This window comes from Aptenodytes patagonicus, chromosome 1 (genome assembly GCF_965638725.1).
Source record: "Aptenodytes patagonicus chromosome 1, bAptPat1.pri.cur, whole genome shotgun sequence".
Lineage (NCBI taxonomy): Eukaryota > Metazoa > Chordata > Aves > Sphenisciformes > Spheniscidae > Aptenodytes > Aptenodytes patagonicus.
In genome coordinates, this window is record NC_134949.1 from 215,032,222 (window position 1) to 215,051,815 (window position 19,594).

Consider the following 19,594-nt stretch of genomic DNA (forward strand, 5'->3'; position numbering starts at 1 on the left):
TATGTTGACCTTTTTCAACTGGAAATTGCTCTGAACATGTCAAGGAGGCGAAGCCTTGTCTCCTGTTACTTTATTACGAGCAGTCCATGTACCACGCTTTTGAAGGCGTATACTGCGCTGTGCTGCCTTCCAACTCTTAATTCTCGGCACACATGCAAAATACTAAGAGGAGTGACTGCGTCCTTATAGGCCCGTGGCTGCTATTTGAATGGCTGAAAATAGAGTGCTCCCTCCACTCCAGACATCAAACCTATCTTTCTTAGTGCCTGACATATGCTAAAACGGGACCTTCGTGGTTGTTTCTCCCTTCTTACCCGGGAGTTCGCTGCGGTGCGTGGATCGACGTTTGGGGCTGCGTTACTCAGCATCATTCGTGAGGGTGATGATGTAAGCGTTAATGCGATAACATTGTGTCCGAGGGGAGTTTAGGCGCTTCAAACTGACTCAGGGTTCAGATTAAATCTCCCCACGTTCCTCATCACAATCAAGAAAGCCATTATCTTATTTTTCCAGTGTGTTTTAATGAAATGCTTTGCACTTGTCTTATGGGGAAAAAAAAAAGGTTTTTGCCTAATAATGTACATCCCAGAAAATTCCACTTTCTGAAATCGGGGAACAGGCCTGTGTGGTTTTTTTTACTAGTTGTTACTATTATTATGAAATAGCTGGAGGCAGCTGTTTGAAAGTGCTAACTGAAACAACTCCAAAGAAAATATTGAAAGATTTTCATCTCTTAAATGCAGAGAGGTTGTCCTTGTTTCTGAAATGCCGCTAACGATTGTTAACCTGCTCTTTGCTGGAGAATGCCGTGCACGGCCCTCGCTCCATGTCGCATGTTGCATTTCCTCCCAGATAACTCCGCACATATGTGTCTGACAAGGGAAAGGTCTGACAAAGTCCCCCTCATTTTTGCACGCTAGCGTTTGGTAATCCTGCTGACAAGGTACGTGACTTCACTGAGCATGACGTTTGGGGCCCTGAACCGTGTTTTGACACTGAAGAAATGCTGGCTCATGAAGCAGTATTGTTGTAATGGTATCACTGCACATCGCTGATCCTCCCACTCTGTGCTTGACACAGACATTCCTCATTTGCTGCTCTGGTAGGACTGCCTAATTAAGGAACAGAGAAAGGCATCGGTTCAAAGTCACGCCTCTGTGTCATGGAGACACATGTTCCCCTTACCAAGAGCTCCTTAGAACATCATTGCAAATATTAAAAAGGAAAAGCAAACCATACACTGTCTGAGTGGGATGAATTCGAGTGGCTGAGGGTCATACAGCAGGTAGCACAGCATTGTGCTCCTGTTCTTGAAAATTCAGAGGGCAGGGATGGGCCAGGAAACAATGGGGTCTTGCTTTTGCTCCAGCCATAGCTGGAGGAGGAATTTGCTCTACCAGTTATTCCAAGGGTACTTGAAAGAGGAAGTTACAAGGCAGACTAAGCCTGTTGTCCTGTGCATTACCAATGGATGGGGACGAGAACCATCTCTAAGGCAGCAGAATTCATCCTCTATGGGGTGTTTCCCAAGAGGAAATCCAGTGGAAGCCTTATTTGCACCGACAGTTACTCCTCTCATTCTAGACTTTTTGCTCACAGCAGACGGCAGATCTAAGGTGTGCAGAGTCCTAGAACAAGGCACAGCTCTGAGCTTCAGTTGTGGCAGGTAGAGTTCTGGCAGAAGGAAGCACAAGACAGGAGCGTCAATGTGACTCTCACACTGAGCATGTGAGGTTGGACACATCTCTGACTCCACGGGGGGATTGTAAAGCTCCACCTGCCTTGCTGCAGCTCCACCAGTTAAAAAAAAAATTTCCACACAGATAAGCACAAAGGCAGTCATAACTCTCTTTGGGGAGTTCTGGCTATCAGGACGCTCTTTGTTCTGCAAAACCAAGATTGTCCCCCCGCTTCCTCTCCTGAAAATAGCTGGGTTGTTTCCCCTGCTTTGCAGGTCCCACTGCTCTTGTTACAAGTGCGCCTGCCACGTTTAGTGGCATTGGATGGGTCATTTACACAGTTGGACTCAAGAGTAAATAATTGTCACTCAATAACATCTGAAACGACATTCACTTGAACATATCAAAGAGCTTGAAGTGATTATCTGACATTGTTGATACTATTATTTGATAATTATCTTTTCCCAGTGGACATTTTAAAACCGGCAGAAAGGAGAGTTTTTAGTGGGGTTTGGTTTGGGCTTAATTTGGCAGTGTTACTTTGATTTTTGAGAAAGCATCTTTGGCAGCAGCATTTTCTAATTGGAGAGTGGAGAGCAGATTTTTTAGCTGGACCGATGGATGTGGGTGCATGTCAAGGAGAAATTTATTCTTCGGGACACGACTAGGAAAGCTTTTGTACTTTCTGCGTCCCTGCATTTCCCAAGAGCTGACATTTGTTTATTTATGTGGTGGTATTACTTTTCATGGTGCAGAGTGGAACAGATAAAATACTCTGTCTTTTATACATACATCTATATGTATGTATATACCCTCCAGCACTTAGATGTTTATATTATTTATGTTATATATAAACAGTTAGCTCTGGAGGGCATTCCTCGGTGGCTTAAGCATTGAACTGGTAATACCAAAGTTCTTGCACTGCAGTTTCAAATCTCCTGTGGCCGATTCATTCTTTCGTTCTTCTGACATAGGCTGAGCACTGTTCATTTTGCTCTGTGCAAGCCAGGAACTCTGTTTCACGGGCGTTATTGTATTATTCTGGTCAGGTTCTTTCACTGCAGCCATCACACCGGTGGCACCATCTTCTCTGAGTGTGTTAAGCAACATTTGTCATCAGTCACAGATGACTTGTTCTACTTTCACTCATCTCAAAGTTGTGCTGAATTTATCATTATAAGGATTAATTAAAAATATTTATTAAATATATTAATATTTTCTGTACTCAGAAGAGTGACTGTGAAAGTGGCCTGCTCCCCAGATGTAGTCTGCAAGCGGGTGAAAAAGGGAAAACAGTCCCATAAAGACGATGCAGCCAAGGAAGAGAAGAATTGGTTAATTCCTTCTACTCCCCTAAAGTCTCATCAACGTCAGTACAAATCTGGAAGAGTCAATGGGTTTGTCCCAGTTCCCTGAGGACCTCAGTGGAAGACAGGGTTGCCTGGCTGGTGCCAAGAGCCAAGTTTGGCTTGTAAAACCTCAAATTAGGCAGTTATTTTGCGCGGAGATCCTTTAAATGACCATGGAAGCCCTGACTTTGTTTCCTAATAACTTTTTTTTATGATCCACAGTATGCTTGCTGAAGTTTGGCCTCTCTGTGCTAGCATTAAAGATCCTCAAGTATTTTAAAAGGAAGGATTGTGCTCTGGTATCTTTGGCCCAAGGTTGCACTTCCCTCATCTCCCAAGCTCTTTGCTTTGTTTGCTAGCTGGCTGCCAGGGTGCCCTGCAGAAATAGCTGCATTTTCTGGTTCCGGACGTACGTAACTTTTGGGAGCGCTCTGAAGTAAGCAGTATAAGGTGACCAGCTGTGGGGTGAAGTGACGTTACAGCGCGGTGAGCACAGGTGGATTAAAGCACAAATTATTCTGCAAAGCTGGGGTGGGATCTTTTGACTAACGAAGTTTGGTGCCAAAGCAATGAAATGTTCTGTTTGTGAGGTGAAGGACCAGTGTATGCTCCTTGTGCTTCTGCGGGAGCAAAGCTGGGTTCTGATAAAGACAATTTATGTAGCCGAGTCAGGTAAAATGAATAAGTCACATTGCCTTTGTGGGTAGAAAACTTTGATCTGCTGTCATGGGCCCTCTGGCCTGCTGGGAGCCATTTGGTTAGGGTGGACATGGGTGCCATTTAAAATCTTTGTTCCCCTTGTCTGTGAGAACATTTTCTGAACCAAAATCAAGAAGACCCCCTGGAAGCTGCATAAAAGCTGTATTTAATGGAAAGTTCAGCGAGTGAATTTGTTAAATTGTGTAGGAGCCTTTTCAGTCCTAGCTCTTCAATCAAATCACTTGCCGCCTCTGAAGCTTTTTAAGCTTTGAAAACATTTAATGAACGTCTCCTCCATTCTGAAACTGTTTAACAGACTATTTCCACCACCAAAGTTTCTGTAGGTAGCAAGCAGAGGAACAGTTTGTCTGCCTGGACTTCACACGCTCTCCGAGGCCTTCTTAACTTCCCCGACTATTACGGCATGTCCTCTGATAGAGCTCTCACATCTCCTGTGGTACTCAAATTGAGTCCCTTGTATGTAGCACCACAATGAAGGAGAGTGATATACAGCTTCTGTTTCTTCTGCACTGAGAAGTGTGACTCCAGGAAAAATGTAAGCCACTCTGTGGGGAAATCTGAACCTTAGAAAGGTACGTCTGAGTCAGAGAAGCTGCTTTGCTGAAACTTTGACTTATCTCACTATTATTACTTCTCCCCTTGCAAAGAACACTGCCTGCAGAAGGTGTATGTGGGGTTCGGTTAGCTTCCAGTGACCAAAAAAACCCCAGCAACTAGGTTAGTCAGTCAGCAGGTTAAGAAAGGCCGTAACATGCCTCTCTTCCTCTTCCTAACTGCTGTCAACGGTCCTTTCTACCAAGGTATCATCTCGGGAGGCCAAATGTAGTCTGCCTTTCTTATCAAGTCTGTTGGCTTATGAAGCTGAAACTTCACCCATGTCTCATTACTGGAAAAGAAGGGCTCCTTCCTGGTCCCTTTGACAACTTTGGGAAGGCTAGTATCTCCACTGCTCCATTTATACTGCACATCCTATGTCGTGTAGGAGCTGGAAGCTGGCAAGCTGCTCCAGCTAACAAAGCACTGGCGTAGAGGTGCCAGCTCTGCCAGCAAGCGTCTCTGTGACCTTGCGCATGTCCCCTGTTGTGCCACTGTTTCCCTTCTATGCTTGAGCTCTTCAGGTGGCACCGTCTCACTGCCTAGCACATGGGACCCTGGTGCCTGCTGAGGGCCCAACTCTACATGATAATGACCCGACACCATCACTTCTATGGAGTTCAGGAAGGTGATTAAAGAAACCACTGTGCAACACTTTAGAGGGCACACAATCAGCTACAGGGTATGTAGAAGAGCTTTAGCCACCCGGCTGCTCCAAAGAGAAGAGGAGGAACAAAGTCTTTGCTCTTTGGCCTCTCTCTGGTGTCCACATGTCAGCATTTCCCTGTATGACTTCTCAGTGATTGTACTCCCAGCAGCAGTAGGATGAAGCTGATGGGATTCATGACAGGGCTGTGTTTTCCACAAATCTGAATCAGTGGCTGTAAACCTGAAAAGGATCTTACCCATATCACGCTGCTACAGTTTGGAACAGCTTTGAGCAGTGAAAGAGGCAGTGGTCTTGGCTGCAGAAAAGAAGGAGTTGGTGCCAAGTGAGATTTGGATCACTTTTTCAACTTAACAGTATTAAGAGACAGATTTTTTCTGGGTTTTGTGGGTTTTTTTAGATGAAAGCATAAACTGTTTATGCCCCAGATTTCCCATGAAAAGCTTCCTATAGCCACTTGAGAGTCAACTTGCAAATTTGTCATACCTTGTCAAGTTCTTCCAAAGTATTATTAGATGCAGGTAATCAATCCATAATTGTACTGAAGTGCCAACACCAATACCTAACACAAAATACCTGCAACAGTTCTTAGGTGAGCGTGCTGTAAACTAAAAACACAGTGTTTCTACTCTGACTCTAGGATCTATTCAACAGATTACTCCTGTTATTTCACTTCCATAAACTTCACTTTCCTCTATGAAAAATACTATTTATCACCTTTGTAAAGTGCATTGAGATCTGATGGCAAGTTTTATGGCTTAGAAGCCAAATTAATTATTGATGCAGCCTAAGACAGGATATTTGAACATTTGCTTTGGCAAAGCTGCAGACAACGTATATGAGTTGATGGATTCTTCTTATTTGACTTCTGCATTTTGAGCCTTTGAGGTGCACTCAAATCACCTTTTCAGCCTTTGACCCACAGGTATGAGTTCTGGAAATACAAACCCAAATGAGTCTTTTACATAATCACATGACTTCCAGAGCTGGGTTTTTATGGCACCGTGTTGCCAAGATTCACAATAAAAGTGCAAGATGTGGCAGTGTCCCTTCTTTTTAGGAGAGAAAAGCATTTCCCAACTTTTCATTCATAATCATAGATGTATGCTTCATATTTTCTTGCTTTACTTGCTCTTGATTTTGCATCAGTTTGTACTCAAATTAGTCTCCCAATTAAGTCGGCTGTGTCCAAGCAATTCATGTACTTGATGCTCCAGCAAACTGGGAGCAAAGTGGGACTGGAACTGAGAGCATATATGCAAGTCATCTGCTCTCTGTTGAGGCTGCAGCTGCACCCCAGCACTAGCAGGTGGGAGCCACCTTGTCCTGCATGTGTTGCCTCCCATCTGGTAGTAATGGAGGAAGGTTCATGTTTATGACTCGGGGTGCGAGAAAGACTCAGAAGTATTTCTTAATTGAATAACTTAGACAAAATTCCAACACACTTACTGAAAAATTATAATTTATTTTGTTTTTAATTTGAAAATACCTTACGCCCATGGCTTCACATACAGGTGTTGGCATTTCCCTGAAGAAATTCCTTTTGTTCAGAAATGGCTTCTGTAGCTATTTTTATCTGTGTCAGTTATAATTCTGATGCGCTTGCAAACCCAGCTGAATCAAGGTGCAGAGAAATTAGTACCAATTAGAAATCGGCATGAAAGTGCTTCTGACACAGTGAGGAAGCAGATCTTGCAAAGCCATTTACCTGCTGCCTGAGCCTGAAACTGGCTGAAAGACCTGGTAAGATCCTGGACTAGCAGATGAAACCCCAAGAAGGTTCATCGTGGCTATTCTGTTTTGAAACAAAACATGCTATTGTGCAAGAGTCATCCCTGTGGTACCCTGGCTTTATTACAGAGCTCTGCAGGCACCTCCCTAGAGTAGGTGTTATACAAACACCCAGTGAGAACCGTGCCCTTCCCTGCATACCTTAGGGCCTCAAGAGACAAGATAGACAAAGAATGGAAGGAGGAACAGAAGCACAGAAAGGTCAAGTGTCTTGCCCAAGGTCAAACAGCAGGTCAGTGGCAGAGCTGGGAACGGAGCCCAGATTTCCTGACTCCTAGTCCAACACTCTATTAATCATCTCTTTGCTTTGTGTTCTGCAGCCTGTTACCGTCCATAGGAAATGTGAGGACGACTTTCCGACAGCTTCAGAGTTACTTCTTAGTTTTGGAAACTATTGATCATTAGCACACTATTGAGATAAAGAGGTCATGTACTGGACATACACACTAGAGGATTCAGAACTAAGTGCTCTAGGTATTGATTTCATTCCAGGACACTGAAAAGCCATATTTCATAATCCCAAACGCTTCTTCTAAGTCACATTTTTTAAGTCTTTTTTCCCTTACATTGTGTACAAAGTGGTTTGTTTTTACAGAGTTACTCATCACAGTTGAACTCCTACATTGGTGCTTGCCCTATAAATTATTTCTTCCTTGAAAACGAGTTACAACAGTTATTTAGTTAGCAGGGCCTTTCTTCTCTATGGAATTTACCAATGAAACAGTCAGAAAACCAGAGAGTCAACAGTCTTGAGACACTTGTGATTCTTACCTATTTTCATTCCTCACCATACTGTGTATTCATTTTTCAAAGTCCTTCAATGGAATTATCTTGATCACAAAGTTAATTATACCTGTGAGATTTTTTTTTTCTTCCCAAAAATTTTGACCTGAGGCAAAACTCTGGCTACCGTGGTAATGACTTATCGAGAGTCTCTTGTAAACAATAGTATAATCACTTTCTTATAGTCACGGCAACAGTGTTTAAGCAATAAGCTTACTGAACACAATGTGCACTGTCTCCACTGAATAGCTATTGCAGCTCTGAAGTGTATGCTGCTCATTTTCAGAGGACTCAGGGACATAAATTATTCAGCAAAAAACCACTGCTTCAGAAAGCATCTTTGAAATTGTTGTATTTTGTAGTAGCCAAAGAGGGATGCTTATTGGTGCTGACGGGGCTATGTTTAATTACTGCACGACAGTGTACTCTTTGGGGCAGGTCCGCTCCCACTGAATTTAAGGGTGTCTGTCTCAAACCATTTGAGAACTGTGCTACCTGTTGGCCTGGTCACACTTCTCCTGGTAATGTTTGCCGCCATGTGAAATCCTTAACGTGGAGGGCAGAATGGCTCAGGAGGATGCATCCCACACATATGCATGGTGTCAGAGGTGGTGACTAGGTGCAGAAGGAGGAATTTGTTTTCATGAACAAGGGGTTCACTCCAGCAGGGCAAATCCCTTCCTTGGCCCAGAGGATCACCTGGATTCCTGTTCAGTGGGCTGGGGAGGCACCTTGGAGAGTGGCTGGCTTCACAGGAAGCTTCAGAGTTGAACCCCAAGACAAGGAGTTGCCTCTGATTTTTCTGTTTATTTTGTTTTTACAGCTCTGTCACTCAAATAACTAGACCTGGAGGAAAGACCTTGTTGGCAACAGTTGTTGTTTTGGGATGAGTCATTCCACCAGATTTCAGAAATGCCACCCCAGTGACAGTTGGCGAAAATGCTGCATGGGCTGTTCAGTTTATGTTTTTCACTTTGGAAAATGAGACCATTTATTTAGGGTTCTGTTGCTTTAGAAACCATCTCCAGACACTCCAATTTCCTTCCCTTCCCTTCCCTTCCCTTCCCTTCCCTTCCCTTCCCTTCCCTTCCCTTCCCTTCCCTTCCCTTCCCTTCCCTTCCCTTCCCTTCCCTTCCCTTCCCTTCCTTTCTCTTCCCTTCTTTTTCCTTTCCCCTTTTTCCCTTTTTCCTCTTTCCCTCTCCTTCCCCCCCTTTTTTTTCCCTTTTCCTCACTGCTATGGCATCTCAGCATCTGAGCTTTTGAGTCTCGATTCTGATCTGATTGGCCCCTCCTGAAACCGCCTATGGGAAATACTATGGACGTGGCACTGTGGAACATCAGCCTAATGCAGGATCAAGCTCTTTATTTCTGGTCATTCTGCTAGTTTATAGTCATTTTGTTTCCAAAGAAATGCATTCTCTCTGCTTCTCTACAAGCTTTTGGTTCGACATCCTTCCAAGCTAGATACACTTGGTCTTCGACATGGGGCTGCTTACCTCTATGGCCCAGTTCCCGGAAACAGTTATGCATGTGCTTAATTGTGCACACATGGGTAATCGCACTGAAATCAAGATGTGTAGAATTAAGCAAGTCTAGAAGTATTTCCAGGGTTTGGTCTTTGTTCAACAAACAGGCCTGAGCCTGGCTGAAGTCCACGACACGCTACAAAAAGAAACCGAATTCAAAAGTAAGTAGCGTATTAATTATCAATTGACTTATTTCCTTAAACCACTTAATTCTGTACTTTTAAAAACTGCTTTCCATTTTTCCTGCAAATCCAATTGCCCTTCCTTTCACACTCATTTTTCCTCCTCACTGCTCAACTCCCAGCAGACCTGAGCTGCCAGCCACATGATCCCCTTTCATAATCATCTGAGTTCCGATGTTTCTTTTTTCCTACCAACTTTGTGTATCGCCATAATGGTTCCTAGGACATATTTTGGCCAGCTTTTAGGGAGAGAGAGAGTCACAGTGTTTCAGACCTTCATTTCCAAGTGCAGTATTAAATATAATCCTTATAATTATAGCACTGCCACTTGGACCACTGTAGTTCAGGCTATGTCAATATGTCGTCAAAAGCTCTCTTTCTCAGGAGCTGGAACTCAGTCATGTTGATTGAATTGAAATTTGATGGCCAGCAGCTGCAAACACACTCTGGCCCCATCCCCCCGCCTCCCTGCTTTTTTTTCCTTTTACCACAAAATCCTCTTGCTTTCCGTCAAAGTCGTGAGTTTACAGAACAGAGATAATGGCTGATTCCAGGCTAAGTTATTCTGAGCCACCCCTTTGGGTAAGTCTAATCTGTCCTTCGAGGGGTGCCCTGAGGCAACCTGAAGGCACAATCTGCTATCTGTACCGATGGTGAACCTGAGAGCAGAGCCCCAGGTGCAGCACGAAGGCCATCCTCAGACTGCACATGACCATCCTCCATGTTGGAGCTCTTAGGATGCCATCAGTGTTGCACTCGGCAGCTAAGGAAGCTGTAGACACACCTGGGCTGAATTCCGTGAGGCTGCTGTGTGAGCAGGGCTGGGAGCATCGCAGTCCTCTCCCCTCTTGTTGCCTTGGTCAATTGCCATACAGACCTCGCTATTCATCTAAGCAAAGGCATCAGGACCGGGGTAATTCCCAGCAGCAGTTTATACTGCAAGTTCAACACACGCTTTTTTAGCCCTAGGGCACTGGGGAAAACAGCTTTGAACTGGAAAAAAAAATCGATATCTAGTAGTTGTATAACATGATCCTGTCATTTTTGGTACTTAAAAAACAAAACAAAACCCCAGCATTCATAACACGAGATATTCAGGTTTTAAAAAGTGCCACTTGCCAATACACAGTAACTACTTTTCATAACACCCTTTAGCCCATGTATTTACAGGTGGACCAGAACAGCTCTGCAGAAGTTAATCCAGTCCCTTGAGTAAACAGCATGTACTTCTAAAACTTTCTATATATACCAACCATATGTAAGGCCTCTGACATACATCTGTACCACACACAATACATCTGAGGGGCCCTGATAGAGCCAGGATGGCTAGTGAGGTCGATAACCCCCTTGACAGTGTACTGGATGTGTGTTCATTCTGTCAAGCCCGTGAAGGGTAACTGCATTTGGATGACTGGTGTGTCGAAAGGGCTATTTACTGAAACAGTCCATTATGTGGTTCTTGGAGCCCTCTCCCAGGACGTACTGTCTGTGCTTGGGTCTCCCAGGCTGTCATCAAAGCACAGGCTCTTTGACACAGGTCAGAAGGACTCTTCACCACAGCCTAGCACCGCCTCTTTTGGTCACAAAAGTCACACTCGTCCCCTTCCCCTGGTGAAGTCCTTCACTGCCGTCCCTGCCTCCACTTCCCAAAGCTATTAGCCATTCCTCCTCCTCCACATTCACCGCTCTCTCACCTGGGCCATTGCCCTCCCTCCTCTCCTTTCATGCTCCTGACACAGCCTCGTAATGTTGTTTTTCTAGCTTGGAAAGGCCAGAGGGCCAGGCTAACAGAGAGATACCGAACACATGGTTTCCACATGTTCTCCTCATGTTCCCTCGTACTGCTTCTCTAGCTGTCTTTCTCTCTTTGCTTCAACTGGAAATCTAATGACCACAAGTGTATTCTCTCCTCCTCTTGTGAGTTTTATAAAGGACGAGCTCAAAGGTCCTGTGCCATTGTCACAAGAAACTTAGAGCAAAAACTTCTGTGAGTTGACAATGCACTTGCAGGTTCTGTGGCCTCTCGCCTCTCGTTTCAGGCCATAGGTGCTCACAAACTGGGCATGCAATTGTGAATGCTCAGGCTCCAGTTCAGAAAAATACTTAAAGAATATGTGTGAAGTTAAACATATGATATAATGCTTTTCAGTCTGAGTGCTGCTTCCTTGAAGTGGGACCCTATATCGGAGAAGGCATCCTTATTGGCCTGATTCAGAAAATACTTAAGAGTATACCAAAGTTTTAAGAATAGTAGTACATCCACTATCTTGTACTTTTAATGACTCTTAAATAGGGCAGGGTGGTGTGGGCAAGGCAGAAAATCTGGAGACTCTCCTGGTCATCTCTTACATTTCAACTCATGCCTCAGAATCTGAGTGTCTCTGAACTCTAAATACATTTTGGTAGTGCTGCTGCCTACATGCCGCTGTAATGTTCTGTAATGTAATTGTGTTGCGTGCTCATGTGCAGATTATTTAAAGCAATTACAATTAAATGAAAAGCAATTAAGTCTTAGAAAGGAAATGTTCTTAAAAAGTTAGCAGTATTTCTATGACTGCGCTTGGACCCTTGGACCCTTGGATTCCTCTCCTGCATCCCAACGATCAATCTGGGAACAGCTAGGAGACCAAATCTTCTTGACTTATAACATCTAGTCATCTAATCTTCCCTGTATTGAACTGAAACCAATGGGAACTGGACACCTAATTGGATTTTTGGATCTCAGCCTAAAATCTCTGGAGTGCTTTGGAAAATTTATCCCTAGGAGATTTTGCTTGAGTCAAGAATATAGACTGGGACATTGCTTACAAAAAAGACCCAACATGTGACATCAGTGCATCAGTCAATGAGTCATCCATCAGTGCCAGAGGTCAAAGTATTCTTTGTATTTACCTAAGAAGTAGTTACCTATTTACTTTCTGAAATTATGCTTGTAGTACTAACATGACATTTTGGTTTGCTGTACAACGAAAACTATTTTTAAATGCCTTGTATAAAGACAGGCCTTGTTGTTTCTTTAAAAGTTAGAAATACTAGAAAACAAATGTAAAAGGCCCATTTCCCTCCTTGCTAGTATGTATGGTCTAGGAAAAATCCTGAATTGTGCTAGTAAGAGACTGTGCAGTCTCTTTTCTTGCCGATGATGTAAGTAAGTGTTGCTCCTTCAGAGAAGGCTGAATTATTATTTTATCATTGCCGCCTTGTGATCTGTCACTGTTTCTGCTTTCCCTCTGTTTTGACTTTTCGTTCTTTAAATATATTACTGAAAATATGTTAAAAAAAATGAAGATAATAATTTATTAAAAAGGGATTTACCTGTAAAGGACTCTAGGCATACCACACACAGGCAGGTCCCAGCCAGGAAATCCAGTGTTAATGCTGAAATTCCATCTCTCAGGCTCACTGTTTCTCACGGGTGCTTGGTCCTTGCTGGGTGCTGGGATGCCTGGACTTCCCAGCACATGTGGTAACCATCGATCTTAGTGTGGTGTTAGAGGCCAGTGCTAGGAGCTGAGGGCAGAAGCAGAGCTGAAGGGCAAAGGAGGAGAGTGAAATTTTGCTGTCAGTGCCCGAGTGTCTCTCTCTGTACAATCCTGTGACATGTAAGCAAAGGAAGCTTGACAATTACCCTGGGAATAGGAAAGCGAATTGGTACAGAGCAGGATAATAATCCTTTCAAGGAGGAGAAAAAGAACTTGGCTCCTACCAAGTTCTTTTTTTTTCTATTTTTCAAGGAAAAAAAAACCACTGATGCAATTTGACCAACTCCACAGCAGCAGTGCAACAGGCACCAAGTAGGCAGATGTCCTGTTTTATGAGCCCTATTACAGAAGATTCACGTCTAAAACTTATGTCCTTCCTTCTTTTGATACCCTTTGTCTCCTCAGATCAGGCTTTCTCCCTCAACACTTAATCCCTCTTTAGCCATCACCTTTTCCTGCCTCACAAACCTCTCTATACGCTCACTTTGAAGCTCCTGTGGGCACCAACTTACTGCAAATGCTTTGTAGGGAAGTCCAGAGCCATTGCCTTTCACGGGAGCAAGTAGAGATCTGTCAGGACTTAGCTTCTTCTGAAATAGTCTATAAGGGTACAAGATTACAGGAGCAATGTACTTGGAAGCAAAACAAATCTGCCTATTGCAAGACACATTTAAGTCCTGCATGAACAACTGTGCCGGTCAGAGTCTCTCGTAACCCTCTCTTATCTAATCTAACATAGCAGTATCTTTACTGCATTTATTACCTTGTTATCAAGGAATGACAGGAAGGAGATTGGGGCCTTGGTAAAAGCATGAAGCAGAGAGGCAGAAATGAGACATACTGCTGAGCAAAGGTTAAAAAAGCTGTACAAGCAGGACACTGAGCATTGCAAACAGCAGACCTTCTTGTCCTTTCCCCATCCCACTGACTTTGCGGTGGCGAGGACCTGGTTGCACAGCCTGTTTGGTGTGGGAGGCTGTGAGGCCCTGTAGCCTAGAAATGCATTGTTCAAAGGTTTCCTGTGTCTTAGAGGGTTTCTCCAGCAAAATTCAAATGCAAGGCCATAGATGTCAATAATACCTCTGATCATTCGCTCAGGAACATTATTAATGAGATCATTTTTCTGAACAGGTTCTGCAGTTTCTGCATCCTTGGATTTCATTTGGTTTGCCTGATGGGAATGAGCTACAGCTACTGTCAGTGTTTATTTCCAGTTAGTTTTACTTGTGGCACTCCTCAGTAGCCCATGGTTAGGATGCTCCAATTAATCAACCCTCCTCCTCACTGCCTCCCCCTTTTGTTTATTTGCGGGCTCTTGCATCACAGAAACACTTCCAGCAATTCCTCTTACAGAGCAGTTACTGAGGCAAAGGACTGCATTTGGACATGGGGAAAAATTTATTTACTGAAAGAGTGGTTAAACATGGGAACAGGCTGCCCAGGGAAGTGGTTGAGTCCCCATCCCTGGAAGTATTTAAAAGACGTGTAGATGTGGCACTTAGGGACATGGTTTAGTGGACATGGTGGTGTTGGGTCGATGGTTGGACTCGATGATCTTAGAGGTCTTTTCCAACCTTAATGATTCTATGATTCTATGACTGTCTAGTTACACTCCAGCAGAAACTCAAGTGAGTAGATGGTAAGAAAGATGCACACTTTGCACAACAAGTGATTCCCAAACCAAGCAGGTCAGGTCAGCACCCAGAGGTGCTTATGAGGGCCCATTAAGGCCCTTAGGCTCTTGCAAACAGAGGACTGTACTCCTAGGACACAGCATCAGAAATAAAGAGTGGCCCTACATGAACCAGCATGCAAAGCTTCCTGCCTTTTAGCCAGGTTAGGGATGCGGTGGTGCCAAGTCTTTCTGCAGTAGCCAGGATGGGCTGCTTAGCTGGAGACACAGGCAGTGCCTTCCCCACTCACAGCAGGCAGAAGGTGGTCTGCTTATCCATGAAAACTGTCCTGAAAAAGAGAACACAAAATTAAGCAGGAATGTTTGGTTCTTATTTAAACAGTTGCAGCTTGCACTGGTGATGCTGCCTACTGGTGTGTATAAAGGCTGCGGGCCAGCAGTAAATAGCACGCTGATGTGGTGGGGAATATAGACATGCAAACCAGAGCAAGTGGTACCTGGGGCTGTTGTGGCTAATGGCAAGGGACACCTTTGATGCGAAGTGGGCAGGGCTGCACTGTAAAGTAGGACAATGGTATGAAGGACTTCACATTTGTTTTCCCAGCGTGGGCTAAGTGATTCCTTCCACAGGAACACTAGGAAGATGGTTGAGAGCTTTCGCCCCATCAGTCTGTGAAGAGAATGAGTACCTGGTGTTGCAGACTGAAAAGGTCTGATCTACTGACAGGGAATGGCTTTGCATGCGGAAAGGCACTCAAGTGGCTGGGTACAAAGCAGAAAGTGAACATGTAGACCCTTGGCTAGGGCAGGACCCTTCAGTTTTATACCCAATCTCATTATTTTCTTCTGATTAACACCAGTGAGAGAAAGAAGAGAATCTGTACCGATAGCAACAAGGCTGAAATTTCATCTCTGGTTAATAAGCCATTTGATCTTTGCTCTTGTGGTCTCGCTGGAATCCAGTCTGATCTCCTCTGGCTGAGGCATCCCCTTGGGGCTCACATCCTGCTGCACGTCTGCAGCCATCACCAGTGGCACACGAGGGAGTGATAGGGGGAACGTCACTTCCATCCTTAGGCTCCCTAGCCTATTGAAGGGAACCCACCAGCAGCTGAGGCAGACTAACACAAAGCTCCAGATTGCTTTTCTGGGTCTGTAGGTTTTGTAGGTTTTGAGACTGCTGTGGCAGTGCATCACACAGTCCCTGGAGGGGAGTTGTGTTGTTGTGTCTCGGTACGAGCCACTGGGGTTGTGCTAGTGACCCTGTTCACAGGGAAGACAGTAGTCATGTTGCCACTGAAGAAAAAAGGACTGGGCCCAAGCCTAAAGTGAAATGTTATGTTCTTAAGCTAAGGAAAAATCAAATTAAAAATAATTTTCATAGCAGAACTCAGTTTGGATTGACTGGCTTTGTTCAGGTCATCAGTACATAATCATAGGGTAACCTCTTTTTTTGTGTCCTTGTTCATGTGTCCTTGTTCATGCACACAGAGACTTGCATGCTAACCACTGTTTTCACCACCGCCAAATTCTAGAGGTCAGGGACCTCTAGAATTAAATTTACAAGCTATCATAGTGTGGGCTGAAGAACCAGCTTTTTTAGGGTAGTAGCTGAGAGACTCATTTCCTCTGTGGATGAGCCACGGAAACGAATGCATAACACGCTGACCAGCGGGTTATATTTTGGCACCTGTACTGTGCAGATGTAACCCAGCAGCCGGGGTGAAGCAATCTTAAAATGGCATCGAACGTATCATCAATAGGACCTCATCACACTGTGGGCATCATGCAAAGTACTGTTGATGTCAATGAAAGTTAAACTCACTGTTAGTTAGGGTATCCAGCTTTGTGTTAGTTGCTGCAAATCGTACCTGAGCCACATATATGTCTGACATGTAGAAAGCTCACCCTCTTGCTTAAGCTATTTACTATCCACACCAAAATGTCTCTAATGTAGGTTTGAACAAGTTAATCTGGCTGAAGGCGTGGTTTAGAGCAGCTCTGCACTAACTTGGACTGAAACCCATGTAACTGAAGTGCTGTTAGTGCACCAGAATCCTTCCCACGGTTCTTGTTTGCACCATTCACCCCAAAGGACAGATAAATTCTCCCACATGTTGTACTGGACCAAGGCAAACTGCAGACCCTTTGTATGAGGGACCGTGGCCCACGGTGCCTCAATCACACGTGTGTCAGTGAAGAAAGACTAACAGTGGCAGGATTTTTGCCGTGGAGACTGACACCCTCAAATCACCGGTCCAGAGGCCAAGGTTCGTATCTTCAGGCAGGCTTACTTCAAGGCCAGGCACGCTGAAAGCACGGTGTTACCTAAGCCTCCATTTAAGCCTGAATACTTGGTATATTATTTCCATTTTGAACTTTTTCCAGAGAAATCATTTTTTCAAATGTTATAAAAATAGCTAAATAATTTTGTAAAGCCTGAAGGACATTCTTTTGCACCAGGATTTGAATTGGAAATGGCTGTTTTGGGGCCAATTTACCTTCAAAATTCCACTTTGTCCACAAGGAGCTAGTCGGCCTATGGCATTTCCAGCCTACAAAGCTTTTTTACTCTAATGAGGGCCTTAAAACTAAACCAGTAAAATCGCAGTCCAAACAAATTGTAATATTGCTTATGCCAGAAAAACTATATCCACTCCTGAGTTTACACTGGTGAGGTTTAATGGCAGAGAACTGTTCTTGCTCTTATCCATGCTGTCACATATACTCCTAAATTATCCGAAAACAGGGTAGCTTTCCTTGCACGGAGCAGGTTCTTGACATGTCTACAGGGGAATATAAAGCCTGTGGACATACCTGCCAATCTTTTACAAATTGCAGATCCTCTAAAAGTTCTCCAATGCGTATGAAGGTTCATTTACAACTAATTTAAGCCTCATGGCAATTGATTTGCTTTTCTTGCTTAGCTTTCACAGACCCTTCAGAAGTAGTCCTCAGACCCTCATGGGTCTGCAGACCACAGCTTGAAAACCACTAGCTCTTAGTTTAAATAAGATCTTTTGGGGCCTTCTGGGCCTCATTTTCTACTGCCTTGCAGCTTGTGAGGTCTTATATACCTATGCAAAGTGAAAATAAAATGCTACCAGATGAGGATGGTGGTGTTCAGTCCTGGTGTCAGCCCTTATTTGGACAGGCATGAAGGATGGACGCCAGTGCAAAGCAGTGGCAGATCAGGACCCAGCACTGTAACTGCTCCCTCCCCACACAGATCATGAGCAGTGCTACTCGCAGCACAGAGCTGGAGAACAATCCTATTTGCAGAACCATCAGTCTGCTGTTATCCCTTGAAAGCCAGGCAGTGGCCTGGCAGAAGTGCACATCGGTAACCATGGCAAGGATCAGGCTGCTAGACACCTTGGAGGGACACGTGGTTCTCTTGGGCTAAGGGACTCTACTCAGCGTTGGACTTTTGCTTTGTCATGCCGTTTGCACCCCCGTTCAGTCTCAATACGCTTACACTTTTTGGCGTTTCATGTCTCGTACGTACACGCAGCAACAATCTTTTTGTTTAAGCAAAAGTACACCGAGAAGTGGTGACTGTTTCAGTGCCTTTTCTTTCCTTTGATCTCACCTAAAGCTCCATGCAGAGGGTAACACGATCTCCGTCACTATCTCCTTTCATGCCCGATAATTAGCACAGGTCCATGGGCTGGGTGCAATGCTATCCTTCCCTGCGCTAAGAGGGGAGACGTAGAAGGGGTTGGAGCGATTGTTTGCTGTGTTGATGACTGTGGTGTTGCCATGGAAAAGCTGGAGACTTCAGGGGAGTTTGTGTTTTGCTGGGCAGGGAGCCAACCTGCTCTGACTTATTACAACTGTGTGAGTGAGCAAGCCATGCAGAACTTTATCCCTCTGTAGCAATTCCAAGGCAGGGAGAAAAGAAAAGGACAGGACTGCTTTAACAAGGAGGAGTGCAGTGCACTTTGCTAAGGCTGATTGCATTAAATACAGGAGATGCAAAAAAAACCCCTTTGCTATTTTCCACATTATTTTTTTTTTTCTTTTTTGGCAGAATGTGTCCACTCTCTTCTAAGGACTGAATTCAGAGCAGTGCAAATAATGAGATCTCAAGTAATCCTCCTGGAAGCCAACAGGGCCATTTAATTGGCTGTATCTGTACAGAAAGGAGCATTTAGAGTTCTGCTGAGTCCGAGTCCATTAAAGTCTTTGATCTGTTCCAGAAACAAAAGTGGAAGCAGACTATACTGTTTTCATTATCTATCCTGAATGAAGTGCAAAAAGTAAATACATAGAGTAAACAGGGAAAAAAATGAATCAAGGCCCAGGTCCAGCAAAAGACTATCTGCATATTAAGCTTCCCGTACTCTGAGTAGTGCCATTATTCCCTGGAGGTGGAATTAATAGCGACGCATGCTTTCTACAAATCACTTTCTACGGGCGGATCTCAAAGCAATTTACTAAAGCAGCCAGTCCCATTACTCCCACATTAGAGAAGGAATAACTGGGGCCACAGGGCTCATTCAGGAGACTAGACCCTGCTCGAATCCCTGGTTAGCCGCTGCCTTCTCACCACACTCCCTCTGCGTGTACAGAAACTAGGTATAGGTTGTCAGGGTTATTCTGAAGTATTAAAACACAGCTGCATAGTTTTATTTGTTGGAAGTGTGACTTTTCCCTACAACCCTGGCTGCCATGCCATGTTCTCATGTTGTATTTAATGGAGATAGAGGCACATGCCTCTTCCTGAAATGTATTTGAGCAGGTGGGAAATGGCAGGGTTTTGTTTTGGACTCTTCTTGCGTTCAGGGCTTCTGGATGTTTAAAATAATCCATTTTCAATAGGAAAGAACTGTTGTGGGGGTAATTTTCTGATTTTATTTTTTAAATCAGAATTTCCTACCTGACTATTCAGTGTTGTAATGGATGCATCTAGGAATGCTATTTTAACATACATTTCTCAGGGAAAGGTGTTATAAATGTTCATCATAAATTGTCATCTAGCAAAGCTCTGATTTCTATAAGAACAGGAGAAAGCAAAATTACTTTCTTTAGGATTTGGTCAGGGAGCACACAGGGAAATCTCGCCTCTGCAGCAGTCAGTGACAAACTTCTGGTGCTTGCAGTCCTCCTGTGATCATACTCAGGAGGTGAATCCTGCAAAACCTCTGACAATGTGAGACTCCTTCTATGAACTACAGCCAACAGC

The 19,594-nt window shown here is 44.1% G+C and overlaps 1 protein-coding gene across 2 annotated transcripts in view; it reads left to right on the forward strand.

Moving 5' to 3' along the window:
• MAML2 (mastermind like transcriptional coactivator 2) overlaps positions 1 to 19,594 on the forward strand; it is a 224,908-nt gene that overhangs the window by 1,297 nt on the left and 204,017 nt on the right. The gene's annotated exons all lie outside the window — the stretch shown is intronic.